This window comes from Dermacentor variabilis, chromosome 7 (genome assembly GCF_050947875.1).
Source record: "Dermacentor variabilis isolate Ectoservices chromosome 7, ASM5094787v1, whole genome shotgun sequence".
Taxonomy (NCBI): domain Eukaryota; kingdom Metazoa; phylum Arthropoda; class Arachnida; order Ixodida; family Ixodidae; genus Dermacentor; species Dermacentor variabilis.
This window is the reverse complement of record NC_134574.1, coordinates 167,012,634-167,028,663: the sequence shown is the minus strand read 5'-3', so window position 1 is coordinate 167,028,663 and position 16,030 is coordinate 167,012,634. Positions and strand designations below refer to the sequence as shown.

Sequence of the window (16,030 nt, the reverse complement as noted above, 5' to 3'; positions counted from 1 at the left end):
ACGAGCTGAGGGGAGTTCATCGAAGTGTGGGACATGTACATTTAAGCAAAGAAGAAACTGAAGGGCCCTGGAGTGGCTACTTTACTGGAGTGCCAGCTCTTCGTTAAGCAGTAATTGTAGTCTTGTCCCAGGGAGGCAAGGCGTGCCTTGTGGGAATTTATTTAACCACGCTCGTTCTCGACGTCGACGATTACATCACTTATTTACCCTAATTACGAATATCGTAGGCATACGACACCGCTAAGAGGTGGTGCTCAAACATGCATATCGTCTCCTCAACACTTGTCTTCTCTCTCATTTGGCCTCCCCCTTAAACATAGCAAATTGTTCCACGCCGCCTAATTTGTGCGCATAATTTGTTCCTCGCCGCAGTAATGCTTACTCTGATGATACATTGTCGTAGTGTACACTCAAGGCTTCTGTGGTTCCCCGGTGGGTGTGTCACTGATAGCCACCTGTTCGTTATGCTTTTGTTAAAGGCGGCCTTGTGATGTTCTAAGCATCACCTCAAAAGAATCTCCCGTCTGTCTTTGTCTCTCTGTTCCTGACAGGCCCAGCGATAAGAAAAAAAACGAACAAATTGGGAGATAAACCCCACAGGCAGGTACACACAACATGAAGAGAGGTAGGTAGGAAGGTTAACAGGTAATTGGTTACACTACACAGAGGAACGTACGGTAGGAAGCAATAGAAAGCTGAGAGACATAATGTTCCCTGAAGAAAGGGCAAATATGTTCAGGCTATCTATCATCCTTTAATCGTTCAACAGTCCAGTTTTTATGGAAGCTCGCGACAGCATAGTTGCCAACGTGTTCAACTGCATAGAAGTCATTCAATCAATTAATGAATAAAAATAAACATCTTCCTTTGCATCACATTCTCTCCATATGCTTAATCAGTTTTGCGGACGCCCAGAAGGTGGAGAAAGGTACATGAAAGGGAGAAATTGTCATCCACCCGAACCTAGCTAGAAGATCGGTTTCATCTGTAGCTTCTCGCTACAGTCGAGTTGATGAAAATTTCTTCCTTTCACGTTGTTTCCGACAACAGCTAGGTCAGGTTAATCGTGGTGTCTAATCTTTGCTTTCCTTCTTCGCGCACGATTCTGCAGCTTTTCCTACGCTATTTCGCGTATTTTTTTTTACTTTATTGCTGCCTACTTTGCCCGTTCGCACACTTGGCTCTACCCTTTCTTTCCTTCTCTGCTTTTTTTCTTATCCTCTCCACAGTGCTCCAGGATCGCCACGGCAGGAGCCTCTTTTAACGACAAGGGTGGAATGATGTAATTGCTCTTTGAACGTTCCATTAAGCTCCTTATTTTCCCATTAGGAGCCACGTCCCAGCAATCCATCAGCCTAGCTGTCTGGGTCTCTTCCGTCTATTTCCTTATGCTCTGGTATTTTTTTCCTTGTTCACCCAAGGTTCTTGTACGCATACTTTCTACAGCCTCTCTCCTTGAAGGTTGGAGTTTACTTTTACTTCTTGACCCTCTTTATATTTTTCTGCACTGCACTCAACTACGCAGTGTCCTCCTCCATTAGACGCTTTCGTCGCCTCAAATAATGGAACCGCGGTCTACACGTATGGCACAAGCAGCTTCAATAATGCGGGTGCCCCGCTTGTCAGAGCCCATAATCCCGAATGTATTAGGGACCGCTGTTGCATAAAGCTATCTCGGCGCAGACACTAGAGTGTCCTTTTGGCCAGCGTGTGCTTTCTGCCCTCCCTATATCGTGGCTTCGAATGCAGAGGCCACTGGTCCATAATATAATGCGCAGATTTGCGTAATTGAATGCACTGTAATTCTTGAATTCTCCAGAGCAATTATTACGTATCAAGTGACCAACGTTCGTGTCACCAAGCATTCTCATGTCGCGCCTTTAGCTCATGAGCTTATCTCTAAAGACATAAGCAAAAACATTGTATTGTTTGGCATCCAATGTTTAGTATTGTCTTGTTCGGCATTTATTTAGGCTTCTTGCTTTTTGAAGAAAAAAGTTTAAGTCTACCGAACGATGGCAGCAGAATTTTAGTTTAGCTTATCTATTTATTTTCCGAAAGATAACTGGAATTCATTAAATTTACAACTAATTAAGAAATCTACTTCACAGATGTTTAACTGAGCAATAGACAATAACATCGAAATTTTGGAAGCGGCACCTATTGTGATATATAAGGCACACAAAATTTCCAAAAATGTTACCTTGCTCTGAAATATATCAGTACTTTGTGAGTGGCTAGTATTTCTGCAAAACGTTCGTGAACAATGCAAGCTATTTGGTGTACGCTGTAAACGCATATATCAAATTTGGCCTCTCCAGATCCCCTAACACACGCAGTTTACGAAACTGCAATATATGTATTGCTTTTTTGTGTTCTTTTTGCGCAGAGTTGCGAATTTGTAAACTTACTTATTCTACTTTTCAAAAACCGCTTTATTCTGCGCAATTTCTGGGACATCTACGAAGCCCTATACAAAATCTCCGCTTACCACAGTCGGTAGAAGTCCCCTTCTCTCAAATGCCGTAAATTTTGCTAGATTTGGTCAAGCGGTTGTATATTGAAGGCGATTCTGAGTTTTACGCTAATTTGAATAAAGAAATTCACGTGTGCACTACACAAAATATTCCTTTCAATTATTTTAGGAGGACCAGTGCGAAAGACTGACATGAAAGAAGACTCAGTAGAGGGTCGTACAGCAACTGTTCCTCTCTCTCTCTCTCTCTCTCTCTCTCTCTCTCTCTCCTTCCATTCGACATCACTGTACGGTGAAAGTAATGCAACGCTCCCAATAAAACCAAAGCCAGTTTCTATTTCGAAGGATTGGTCCAGCAGTACGCCGGCCTAACGTGTATGTTTCTTTTAGTGCTCTTTGCATTGCTTTTTGATGGCACATACTTGCGCCGGCGTCTTAAGGCAAAAAAATGCAGTGAATAGTCGTTGACAAAGACGCTATAGCAATGTGCAACAAAACCTTTCGACAACGCTCCTGCCACGGACTGGATGCCAGTCTCTGGCAGGTGCAAGCCGCCACGTTAAACAGCAATGTAGACAACGCAATACAGATATCAAAAAGCGACCAGAAAACACATTCACAAGAAGAAAATTACGGGCTCTCCGAAGTGCTTCTAGCCCGTAAAGCCACGCTTTAGAATCAACCACCGAGTGCAACCAACAAAAGAGACAGCTTTAGTTTCGCGACAACAGCAGCTGCGCTCCCAAGTCCTTCGTCAGGCCACGTTTAGTACAGCGTGTTCCGTATGCCATTGGTGACCATAGGATGGTAAGAACTCGAATTAGCTTAGACCTGAGGAGGGAACGGATGAAACTGGTACATAAGAAGCCGATCAATGAGTTAGCGGTAAAAGGGAAAATAGAGGAATTCCAGATCAAGCTACAGAACAGGTATTCGAACAGGAATCTTCTGGGCACCATTAAGGAGCGTGCAATAGAAGTCGGTGGTAACTCCGTTAGACAGGATACCAGTAAGCTATCGCAGGAGACGAAAGATCTGAACAAGAAACGCCAATGTATGAAAGCCTCTAACCCTACAGCTAGAATAGAACTGGCAGAACTTTCTAAGTTAATCAACAAGCGTAAGACAGCGGACACCAGAAACTATATTTTGAAAAGAATTGAACATGCTCTCAGGAACGGAGGAAGCCCAAAAACAGTGAAGAAGAAACTAGGAATAGGCAAGAATCAGATGTACGCGTTAAGAGACAAAGCCGGCAATATCATTACAAATATGGATGAGATAGTTCAAGTGGCTGAGGAGTTCTATAGAGATTTATACAGTACCAGTGGCACCCATGACGATTATGGAAGGGATCATAGTCTAGAGGAATTCGAAATGCCACAGAACGCCGGACGAAGTAAAGAAAGCCTTGGGAGCTATGCAAAGGGCGAAGGCCGCTGGGGAGGATCAGGTAACAGCAAAATTGTTGAAGGATGGTAGGCAGATTGTACTAGAGAAACTGGCCACCCTGTATACGCAATGTTTCATGACCTCGAGCGTACCCGAATCTTGGAAGAACGCTAACATTATCCTAATCCATAAGAAAGGGGACGCCAAAGACTTGAAAAATTATAGACCGATCAGCTTACTGTCAGTTGCCTACAAACTATTTTCTAAGGTAATCGCAAATAGAATCAGGAACACCTTAGACTTCTGTCAAGCAAGGGACCAGGCAGGATTCCGTAAAGGCTACTCAACAATAGACCATATTCACACTATCAATCAGGTTATAGAGAAATGTGCGGAATATAGCCAACCCTTATATATAGCTTTCATTATTACGAGAAAGCGTTTGATTCTGTCGAAACCTCAGCAGTCATGGAGGCATTACGGAATCAGGGTGTAGACGAGCCGTGTGTAAAAATACTGAAAGATGTCTATAGCGGCCCCACTGCCACCGCAGTCCTCCATAAAGAAAGTAAGTAAATCCCAATAAAAAGGCGTCAGGCAGGGAGATACGATCTCTCCAATGCTATTCACAGCGTGTTTACAGGAGGTATTCAGAGACCTGGAGTGGGAAGAATTGGGGATAAAAGTTAATGGAGAATACCTTAGTAACTTGCGATTCGCTGATGATATTGCCTTGCTTAGTAACTCAGGGGACCAATTGCAATGCATGCTCACTGACCTGGAGAGGCAAAGCAGAAGAGTGGGTCTAAAAATTAATCTGCATAAAACTAAAGTAATGTTTAACAGTCTCGGAAGAGAACAGCAATTTACAATAGGTAGCGAGGCACTGGAAATGGTAAGGGAATACATCTACTTAGGGCAGGTAGTGACGGCGGATCCGGATTATGAAACGCAAATAATCAGAAGAGTAAGAATGAGCTGGGGTGCGTTTGGCAGGCATTCTCAGATCATGAACAGCAGGTTGGCATTATCCCTCAAGAGAAAAGTGTATAATAGCTGCGTCTTACCAGTACTCACCTACGGGGCAGAAACCCGGCCGCTTACGAAAAGGGTTCCATTTAAATTGAGGACGACGCAGCGAGCTATGGAAAGAAGAGTGATGGGTGTAACGTTAAGGGATAAGAAAAGAGCAGATTGGGTGAGGCAACAAGCGCGACTTAATGACATCTTATTTGAAGTCAAGAAAAAGAAATGGGTATGGACAGGACATGTAATGAGGAGGGAAGATAACCGATGGTCATTAAGGGTTACGGACTGGATTCTAAGGGAAGGGAAGCGTAGCAGGGGGCGGCAGAAAGTTAGGTGGGCGGATGAGATTAAGAAGTTTGCAGGGACGACATGGCCACAATTAGTACATGACCGGGGTTGTTGGAGAAGTATGGGAGAGGCCTTTGCCCTGCAGTGGGCGTAACCAGGCTGATGATGATGATGATGATGATGATGATGATGATTATCCGTATGCACCAAAAACTAGGAAATTTTGTCTTCATTTAGCTTGTTCTTCAATGCCACCTTGTAAAGCTTCATACAATATTGACAAAATTAGGCAATCTCGACCACCACTCAATCGCCAAGCCTATCGCCCACCGATACGGAAGCGTCCTTGCGCTTTTGTCAGCAAGAGTATCCCTCGAGACCGTTCCGCAACAGCCCACAATGCCTGCACGTTACGTTCTAAGCATGCGCATCATTGATACGCTGCAGGCTTGCGCACGTAAAGCTTTTGTATACGCTAAACTATAACTGTCGAATGACTTTCCTTGGGGCCACAAAATGGCTCGGAAATGGCTCGCAACACAATAGCAATGCCTAGCCTAAAGCATGGTTATGGCTTATCAGTCTTGACGGCTAACTCAGCAGTTGGTGTTCTCAGCGCTCTCTTTCTTGGGTCTGCGGGATCTCACACAACTTACTTTTGCGCTTTCATTCCACTTCGGTTGCTCTTAATCCTTGGGAGCCTCGTGGTCATTGGGAAGCTTAGCTTCGGCAGTGAAGGGCAGACTGCGCTAACATGGCATTTCGCTGGGATAGCTGGTGTACACTGACTTGTCGGAGCAATTTTATTGCTTTCTTACTCTCGTCCCTGTGTAACGTGATGCTGGCCGAGAAAGTCGGCAGGAGACGATCGCAACTAAGCATGCAAACCTGCAGCAGGCGTGGACATCCGTCCTCACCTAAGAAAGACATTCAATCCTCGCCCCCACTCCACTTGACACTTCCGAACTTGCTGCATGCGAAGGGTTCTGCCGCGGTGCTTTGCCTGAGTCCCTTCTGTCATGAGCTCCCTTCGCTGTAAAGCTTCCCGTTTTCTTTGTGCCCCAATCAATATGAAGTGTGCGCCATTGCAGCAGCCATAGGGCAGCCGTGATTCAAGTGTTGTCTCGCTGCCTTGAAAATGGTAAGTACGCAGGCAACGAGTACTTTAAAAATGTACATAGAGCCCAGTTCTCGGTATAAATTGTTGTGTAATGCCTCTGTTTTTCTTTGGTAGTGGCATCCCACTGGCCAAAAAAGATCAGTTATTTACACAATATATCCAAACGCCCAAGAACGCAAGCACACGTGGCTACAAAACATGAAAAACACGACACACCTTTATCAAGCTTCGTGCAAAGAGAAATGCGCATACAAGCCCACACGAAAGCACCCAGTCGTAAGTTTGTTTGTTTTTCGCTCTTCAGGATATGGGCACCCATTTCTCGTTCTCAGTCTGCTGTAGTCTGCTGTAGCTAGGAAAGGCCTTAGGAAACTGGATGGGTTTCATTTGCTAAAGCATTTTTTGTTCAAGTTACTGAAAACATTTTATTTTATTTGAAAGTTATCAATCCGCAGAATATTCAGCACCAAATTTATTTTCTTCATGCGAAATCCAAGTGATTCTCATATACTAAAAATCTTCGGAAACGACTAAAAGAGCCGCACTCACTCCCAAAGTGCGAAGAAATACCTAATAGCAATAGGAAGGTGTTACACACTTAAACGAAGGAAACGTCGTAACTCTTCAGACCGTATAAATGACAGCAAACATTTGCTTACTGACTAGGCAGGCGTGGTGTCACGGCGCGCACGGACAAACATGAACAGATCTCACTCGATAACCGCGCACACTCAGTATCAAAATGTTTATGTGATAAGGTGCACCGGCAGCAAGCTGAGCACGTGATTGTTTCAAAGTAAACGCTTCGCGCTGTCGTTCGCGTCTGCATTTCCTCAAAATAAAGATTACGCGACCTCTAAAACTAAGCGCGCGGCAAGGAAACGCACCTGAGTTCAACAGCCACCTTGGCTCGCCTTTGCACGCTCGGCCTGAGCCCTGGTACCTGCAGCAGATGATCTCGAACTTACGGTTCGCAGGCCGCGTATGCCCTCGGCCGCACGGGCAGCCGCTGCCGGTCTAGGGAGGAAAGAGAGGCGCGTCGTCTTCCTCTAGCCCGGCCGTGAGGCAGCACAGCATCGAATACGTGATCTCGCCAATTGGGCGCACACCTGCCTAAATTCCTCCAGGGATCGCCCTTGCACGCATCCTCGCCCTCGCGTATACAGCAAGTCAAGTGGCTTGCGCACTGGCTATTCATTCTCCTCGCACTTGGACTTTATGTGGGACAGCACGGCAACAACGAAAACAGAACTGGAGGGTCCAGATACCTGCTAGCAAAATATTAAAAACGAATCGTCAAACTTCCCCATGGTATTCCACCAACCATGTTCCGAGAGAAGTTCTTTATTACGTGTGTTCTCCTGAATATCAGCAGCTTTTGCCACGGAGACGTTGGAAAATATTTAACGGCCTAATGGCAGCCTACTCCTAGAAGAATAAATAACACGCATAAGGTTTAAGAGGCAATGGAACAAAAAAATCCGGGGACACTTAAGCACTTCTTATAAGTTGTGAATGCGAAAGCATCAATGTCGAATTGAACGCCGCTGAGCGTTCCTTCGAGCATTGCGCTGCGAGTAATGTATCATACGGCACGTGCTTCCCGATCCAGCAAGCAGCAGCAGCCTGCGGTGCCGATGCCGCATGCCACCGACGCCCTGCGCGACGAGAGACTGAAGAAGACGCAGCGGCCACCAAGGCCGGCAGGCGCGCGCAGCAGCGAAGCCCAGCGTGGGGGGTGAGCGAGAGAAGCACAGGTCGCGGGCCGACTTCCGAGAGCGAGAGCGAAGGTGTCGCGACGTCGCGGCGATGTCCTCTACCTGGCGCGTTAGCGTCGCAGCAGGTGTTCCCTTTCGACCGCTCTACTCAATCGCGGCGTGCTCGTGACGTGGCGTCGCAGCCAATGGGATTTTAGGTCCCGTTTCGCTGCCACAAGCTACAGACGCCGGCTTTATCGCTGAATGGGTCATTCGAAGTTTTCGCATCAAAACAAAATGAGAAGGGTTCACGCAAAAAAAAAAAAGAAAACTCAATGCATTTGGCACCGGAAACAATGTCGTAAACTTCAGTTCCCTGAGGATCTTTTTTTGCTACAATCTCACTGCAAGTTAAAAAGAAAAAGAACGAAAGGTAAATAAAAAAACTGTGCAGAAAGTGACCGTCGTCATTCTTTTTCTCCTCTGAAATGCTATGTGAATCTATGCTTTTCCAATTTCCCGATATCTCGGCTTCGTCCTTCCTGAAATAGCGTCGGGGGTCGTTCCTATTGTCCTTTTCTCTTCCGCCAATTCCGTTCCCTTGATAACGAAAGCGTCCCCCAGGCTTTCTCTATCCTTTATTGAAGTATAGGGGAGCGCGCGCGACTCGAATTGGCGAGAAAGAAACGATACGTCAGCCGATGTACTGAACTCGCGAGAACTGCCCTCTCGCTACCCAACCTCTGTACCATCCGCGCCAATAGATGCCCCCGTTTGAGTTCGCGTTCTCGGAACCTTTCCTCTCGATTGAACCATCGCATGTGCTGCAACAAGACGAGTGCGTTAACTTCGCCACTATCCTCAGGTCACTCGGTCCATCGGCGTCGCCACGTTGCTGTTGCCTTGCGGGCAACTAGCAGCTCTTATTTGCCACCAAATTGGTGGCTGGATGATTTACGCGCACACCTCTTGCCCTCCGTCATCCCTTGCCACTGCACGCCCGTCATACACGCTCGAATTTCCGAATTGGTGTGCTGGAACGATTTCCTGTGGGACACACGAGCATGGTACAGGAGCCCGAAGAAGTGTTTGGTGCCATGCTGCACTCTCCCTGTGCGCACATACGTCACCAAGAAACAGCCACGTGCAATCTGAAGTGGCATCCAATTCAGCGTCCACGCATGAAGCGAGAAAATGTGATAGAAAAGGAAAGAAATAGTATCGTAGTGTAATTTTCGAAGCGGTGACCACACATACACACACACACACACACGCACAAACACACACACACACACAAACACGCGCGCACACACGCGCGCAGACGCGCGCAAACGCACATACAAACTTAAGTATGCTGCACATGCGCGAGCACTTTTGTAACTACGTTATGATTTATTAGTGGCTAGAAAAAATGTGTTCCTAGTGAAGCTCTGTGCTGTGCATTGTTGTGACCCCTTTTGTTTTTTGTATGCTTAGGTTCTTGCGCTTCTAAAGTTATACTATGACGATCACCCGACTCACCATCCTGACGGCGGGAAAGGGCAACTGCACATTCGCGCGTTAGCTAAGCCACGTGCTAATAAAAATAGCAGTGTTGCCAACTTCTTTCGAGCGCGTCTCCTAAGTGAGGCAATGAAGCCGCCAAATTTCTGTTGGATCTTTTCATTTATCTCATTTTATTTCATTTATTCGACCTTAATGGCCCGAAGGTATTACATAAGGTGAGTTGGCGGTGACTTCGCTAGAAGCGACACTGAAACTGTCAGACGAACCTTCAAAGATGTAGGCGTTTTGAAGCACTAAAATATAAGCTATCATGGCGTAGCTCATCTATGAAAATGTTTCACGATCATCTATAGTGTGTGTGCAGCTAAGAAATGAACACTAAATTTACCAGCAGGGTGCAGCAGAGGGCATATTTTTAACTAATATGGTTACAAAACGACGAATGATCACAGCCGTAATTCTACGTCTACCTGTAGATTGCAAGACTGAAGATCCAGCATGGTTAAAAAATATGCAGGAAGCTGACTTTGCTATCACGAAGACTGATTGGTCTAAGTACTGTCTTATCTCTTCCAAGCCAGGCAGCTCTTAGTATCCTCTTCGAGTAGCCGATGTTTCTGGACAAAGCGGCAGCAGGTGATAGATGTCCACAGCACACTAGGGACAGCTCACTTGGTCTTCTGGTGTTGGATCCCAGGCTTAGGTGAGAGATGGTATTGGGGCCGCGCCAGTCCATTTCCTCCGAACAGAAACTTCATTCAGCCACTGTAGAAAGATTGCATGGAAGAAACAGAAACACGGAAGGATTAAGGCACGTGTCCTGATGGAGAAATTATTTTTAGGCAAAAAAAATAGAGCGAGAATTTTAATGGCGGAATTTCCGATGACATAATTATACTGTCCATGATACCGTGAATATCAGGGCCTCTAAACACGCGGCATTCGCTTCCTTGGCATCAGGATCGGAGGCATATGGTTTGCCGTGCTGTCTGATGCTTTCCGCATAATTTGCGCCAATGGGTACACCAACCATAAATTGTGTGTACTGCGATCCGGGAGAACTACACGGCAAGGGTCAAATCCAGAGAAACGAAGGCTAGGGGTGCATTTAGGTAAACATGCTTGAAAGATGTTGCAAACACGAACACAAAAAGCAGAAAACAGACAACACAAACGCCGACCATCAACTGAGCATGCGCAGATAAGTTTGGTGTCTACCTTCTTTTTCCACCACTGTGTGACCCTTCAGTTGACAGTCAGCGTTGGTGTTTTCGATTTCCTTCTTCTTGCGTCCGCGTCTGCAGGCCTAACCATTTCCTAACATGAATCCCCATCAACCAGTTCAATTAATTTTCTGTCAATCAGAGTTCGGTAAAAGCACATCAGACATATAAACATACCACAAAGCGTATGCAGGCGCCAGACTGGAAATTAGCGCAGTAGTGGTCATCCCTAAGGAACGCAACCTTTAGGAGCGGTCACAAGGGCTGCGCGTGTGTGTATTGACAGATGCTTCTGTTGTTGTTGTTTTTTTCTGTTCGAAAAAAAGGTGACATGTTCCTGTCGCGCACCCTACGTAGGGGTGCGCGAGAGGAGTCGCATATTCAGTTGCCTTGAAGTGTGGAAAAGTATACATCGGCCAAACTGAACGGTGCATGAACGACCGGTTCAGGGAGCATGCGCTAAATGTTCAGAAAAAAAGAGGACAAATATGCACATTTAGTGGCCCATATCATCGCGTGTGGTTGCGAAGCACTTTTTTCTGAGACCACTATATATCTTAGGCAAGTCTGCAAACCGCACCGCTCGAGTGGCTTTAGAAGCATTTCATAACCACAAAAATTCACCTATCTGTGTAAGCAAAGCATCTCTGCTTTTGCACAGCGCCGAACTGGACTTCTTAAATTCTGCTATCTAAAGCCGGCAGCAGCTTTGTTCCCCTTTTTTGGTTTTTATTAGTTTTTGCTTATGTTTATCACCATCGCTTGGCAAAAAGGGGCGTGACACTTGTGCGTGGCTCTTTTTATATAATCGGAGGGTGTGTCGATTGGAATAAACAGCCGGTAGTAGCGCTTGTCCCTGTCTTTTGTGTCTTCTTTATGTGTATGTGTATTTCTTGCGCTGTTTTTGGAACGTACAATGTTAGGTCCAATATCCAAATAGACGGCCCTTCAGACAGGTCTCTGCAACCTTTTGTAGACTTCGTGCGCTCCATCAAGTGCGCGCGCGACTAGTTCTCTCTCTCTCTCTCTTTTCCCTTCTTTGTCTCTATGCACTTCTTTATATCGCTCTCCAAGTGCAAGGTGCCAAACCGGACGGGCGTGTGGTTAACCTCCCTGTCCTTTCTTGCCTCTCTCTCTTTCTCTCTGTCTTTCTAAGCAACAACAATCCTGCGCAAATTTCTCATGTCCTTTTCCTCTCTTTCTAAATATTATCAATAATGTATTTGACATTTCCGCAGCCGTCTGCCATCGCTATCTTCTTATCCCTTTGCAACACTTCTTTATGGGCTTACTTGTTCTCTCTACAGTTCTTGTACGTGAAGCTTATGCAAGCCTCCAATAGCATTGAACCAAGGCCAACATCTTCAATATGGCTTCGCCACAAGAAGTTCTCTTGTGGTAGCCGTCGTCGGAGTCATCCCTGTTGCTGTTAGCGGTTGCGCTTGCGCAAGGAAATGTCATCGTATATATGCTGGTGACATCAATAGGCTACCACACATTTTCCTTATCTTCAAAGAGCAAAGAAAAATTATCCTAGTAGAGCCTCCTGTCTGGTTAGATTGTTTCCTGCATTTTATTTCACCTTTTCGGCACCACAAAGATCAAAAGTGAAACAGTTGACACATGGCAAGCCCGTCATGTCTCCTATTTTGCGGATTTTCTATTTTGTGACACTGAAAACACGCGAGAACGTAGTCATTGTCGTTTGCGTCTAAACGAAACAGAAAGAAACCTGCAGCATCTAGCTGACATCTCGTCCCTTTATCACCCTTTCAAACAAGGCCTCTGTACCCTGACAATCGTGTTTGTCTTTACAAAACAAGAAAATGTCGACCTGAAATAGTTATGGTGAAATTTTATACTCTTAACCACGGCTCTTTTCATCTTCAATTCCACGAAGCGCAGTCTATTCAGTAGGGTCAACATAACTTTTCGTTCCATGTGACACTAGAAACTACGGCAATAAAAGAAAACAAAAGAAAGAAACACGCTTCCTTTGGAAAGAACAGCGGCACAGACGCCTTGCCTGCACCTGCCGCAGTTGCAAGCTCAGCGACAATAAATAAATAAATAAATAAATAAATAAATAAATAAATAAATAAATAAATAAATAAATAAAGCACACCCTTAAACATCTGCGGAAACACGTCCAAGTGACTATGTTTCCATGTTTCACTGCCTCCAGTATGCTACCTGCTGAAGGGTCACAGAAAAAAACAAAATTACAAAAATCGTTCACAGGATATCATTGCAGGTACCTGACCCTGCTAAGCAGGGATTTCATCATCGCTTTTTGGCATCTGTTTTGCTATAAAACCTCTGGCGCTTTCGTGTCAGTGCTTCGGCGAACTTTGTCGCCCTTTGTCCTGGGCGACAAAATGTCAAAGTTTATAGGTGAAGTAAATATAGTAGACAAGAACTACTTTTTTATTTTTTATTTATGCATTTTCTACTGTTTTTATTTTTTAAGATTGTTGGACGTCTGCAACATCTTTAGAGTCACGCGCTCGGCCCGAAGCAAAAAACACCTTCTTATTGGTAAGGTAACAGGTTGCGGGGCCTTCCTCTAGAAGGGACAAAGATTAAACACACATAACGATATCGTCTTCAATGCCTACATTATATTTGTATATTTATTATAATTTCCTTTTTCTTTTCTGCACTGTATACGAACTTCTAGAATTTAAGGTCATTACTCGAAGCGGAAAGCATATCGGGCTATGCCAAAAATAGCCCGCTGTTCTGGCTTTTACAGCTTGTGTGGCTCAGGGCAGCTCTACAAAGTGTCACCATCATGTCATGATGGAGCGTAATAAAGCTCGCTTTCTTTTCAGCAAGACACATAAAAAAATGAGCCTCGGAAAAAGCAGTTCGCTTGACTTGCGGCATTGCGAAAATCCTTCGTGCCGTTGTTCCTATCTGCACTGCGGGAAAATTCAACACCTGTATCATGCGGCAAAAATGTGAGAAACATGAGACCTACTCTACAACCAAAGAGTCATTTTGTCCTCTGAAGAAATTCTGTCATGTTACGCTGCGAGAACGTTCACCCGATTTACTTACTTGACAAGGGATACACAGGATGCCCCACGAAACTGAAGCCAAGCATCAAGAAAACGAGCGCTCGGTACGCCAGCACAACCGACGTAGTATTGTTTACGGTTTCTTTAGGCAGCCAGAAATATTTTCCTACGGTAACACTAGCTTACAGATTTGCAAACGTCTTGCTTGACAGTCATCGTCGATGGTTCCTGCACCTGACTTTTCGTTACTATAAATTTTTCTCTGCCACTGCAATAACCTTCCTGAAATATGGGCATGTTTCGACATGCTCGGGAAATAAACGCATGCGACTTGAAACATTAGTTTGTCTCTGGCGCCTCGTTAGTACTAACCCATCTTCTCTTACGTTACGAAACAGCGCGACTAGCCTGACGAAAGGCTTCGCCGCAAGAATGCCGATTTTGCGGATCAATATTGTTGGCCGACACGTCACCTTACGCGGTGCACCCGGCAAGTGTATTGTTTTTAAATATGAAATGCTTTTAGCTATCGTTGTCGGTGACCTTCAAGTGAGCTTGAACGAAAATCCGGAGGCGTTATCCAGGCAAGTTGGAGAAGAAGACGAGATCATCTGAGAAACCAGTAAAAGCTTATGGAAATGTGGTCTCTGGGCCTCAACCTTTGGCACAGGACCGCATTACATGCGCTAGCTAGTGCCCAAACATGTTACAAAAAATATTGCTTCCGAGTTCTTCCCAATTTTTGCTCACAATATCACTCAATCTGTAACTTCTAGTACCCAGAAGTGTTGTTTCTAATTTCATATAGTGGCGTTCAAAAGGCAGATACAGGGTACCATACAGTCCATTGTCCTTTTCTAGCGCTGTGACAGGGTTTCCTGTGCTCTTTTGAACGTCAGCGGTCCGTGAGTTCCGTGGCGCGAGTTTTGCGTAACCTCGAGAGATGGCGCCACGCTGTGTGACGCCTCCGCCACAGTGGCTTAGCGTTTATGTTGCTGCGCTGCTAAGCACGAGGTCGTGGGATGAAATCCTGGCCGCAGCGGCCACATTTAAATGGAGGCGAAATGCAAAAACGCGTCGGTCCCGTGCATTGGGGGCACGTTAAAGATCCCCTGGTGGTCAAAATTATTCCGCAGCCTCACAATACCGCGTGCCTCATAATCAAATCGTGATTTTGGCACTTAAAATCCCAGAATTCAATTAATTATTCTTCTAGCTGGGCAGTGCGCTCTGTCTCCCTGGCATCTTTCGTTGCCTCTCGCGCGGCCTTCAGCCCGTTTTCTTCTTCTGGGTGGGCAACGTCCACATAGACTAGGACATACTACGACGTGGTGCGGTCTGGCGCGGTGGGGTGTGGTGGGCTGTGTCGTTCTGAACATGCACTACATCCATTTTAAGATTCTAGCTAATATAATCTCTAACCAATTTGCTTTGCCGGTTACCATTTCATGGTTACATCTACTCTCGAGCCAGTATTTCGCTGTTCTCATCATCATATTGATACATGCATATTGTCACGTGGCAGTTACGTTAAGGAACACAGTAGCAATACTGTGAAACACAAAACTAATTTTTATTGGGCGAACCTGTGCCCACACATACAGCGTACACTCAATGCTCAACGAAAGTGGCGAACACAGTCTGCGATCGTCGAAAATCTGATCAGTGGGTCCAGTGCGTCGTCTTTTATACATCAGTCGTCGAATGTTCCAGAGTAATCCCTGGGACCCGCGTGTCTTCCACAATGTTCCACACTATTCGCGTCGCGCATACATGCAATCAGATTACACACGGTTCGGTGACAGACATTGGATGGAACCATCGTTGACATTCCAGCAACTTTCGATGCATGCAAGCGCGTCCTGCGCTGTACGATAACATTTGTTAGGCGGTGAAACGTGGTCGCCCGATAAAGATAGAAAGAAGTACACGATAAAGATAGAAAGAAGTACACATTTCAATATATATTACCGATACAGTGTTCATTTTTATTTCGCATTTCTTCGCACCATTTCACTTTTCCGTACACACCAGGGCTTCGAACAAACCAAAAGTTAGGAGGTGAAGTGATTTCCAGAAAAGTGGCCACCAAAATAATAATGAATCTGTGCTTTCTGAAAGCGGTTGCGGTGAAAAGCCACGCACAGACCACGCGCTCCTTTCTGTCCCGCCACACTTCACAATCGCCATTATATTCAAATTCAAGTACTTTATTTCCGAAACAAGTTTGATGGTTAACAGGACTAAAAGCTGCGATCTGCGGCTTGACAGATGCC

At 45.5% G+C, this 16,030-nt stretch overlaps 1 long non-coding RNA gene across 1 annotated transcript in view; it reads right to left on the bottom strand.

Moving 5' to 3' along the window:
* Window positions 1-9,904: 9,904 nt before the first annotated feature.
* The window catches only part of LOC142587267 (uncharacterized), a 376,271-nt gene continuing 370,145 nt past the window's right edge, over window positions 9,905-16,030 (bottom strand). Inside the window, exon 2 of the long non-coding RNA XR_012829421.1 lies at window positions 9,905-10,273. This is a non-coding gene — a long non-coding RNA (uncharacterized LOC142587267). The remainder of the gene's footprint in view (window positions 10,274-16,030) is intronic.